Source organism: Lipotes vexillifer, unplaced genomic scaffold (genome assembly GCF_000442215.2).
Source record: "Lipotes vexillifer unplaced genomic scaffold, Lipotes_vexillifer_v1.1 scaffold1049, whole genome shotgun sequence".
NCBI classification, from domain to species: domain Eukaryota; kingdom Metazoa; phylum Chordata; class Mammalia; order Artiodactyla; family Lipotidae; genus Lipotes; species Lipotes vexillifer.
Genome location: NW_006799027.1, coordinates 1948209 through 1948894, shown reverse-complemented (window position 1 = coordinate 1948894; position 686 = coordinate 1948209).

The window sequence follows — 686 nt, the reverse complement described above, 5'->3', positions numbered from 1 at the left end:
CCTTTTTTTTTTTTTTTTTTTTCTGAGTCTCTCCATTCCCAATAACTATAAACATTTAAGTAAATCAACCTAAAATCTGGTTTCCTTGCCTATAAAATTAAAGGAGTAAGTTATACCTTTATGACCTCTTTTAGCTTGAGGATTCTATTTCAATGTGTACATCTGTAGCTTTGATTGATATCCCAACAGCTAGTCCTTAAAACTGTAGGATCATTTTCTCCTGATCGGCGTCATAGATTTTAAACAGCAGAGAGAAAGGATACCTGCTTTTGTCTGTTAGAACAGGAAAGGTTCGGGTGCTCTTAAGTCCACCCGCTTGGACCACAGAACTGTCTCCACCAACCACCTACCTGGCCAGCACACACCCCCTCCGGCCACCTCCCTGCTTTGGGTCCCGGCTCCCTCGCTCCCTGCCGGCTTTGCTCTTGGCCCTGAGCCCTAACAGCTTTGTGACCTTGGGCAAGTTACTTACCCTCTCCAAGCCTGCTTCCTCATCTGCAAGATGGGGATGATGATAAAAGCACCTACATTGACGAGAATTAGGTGTGATAAGCCCCATATGGTGCACAGTTTGGTGCCTGGCACAGGGCAAGCACTCAGTAAACGGCAGCGATTACTTTTGATAATGACAACTGCGTGGTTAGAGCATCCACAGGACTCAGGACGTAACGCAAGAGTCTATGAAG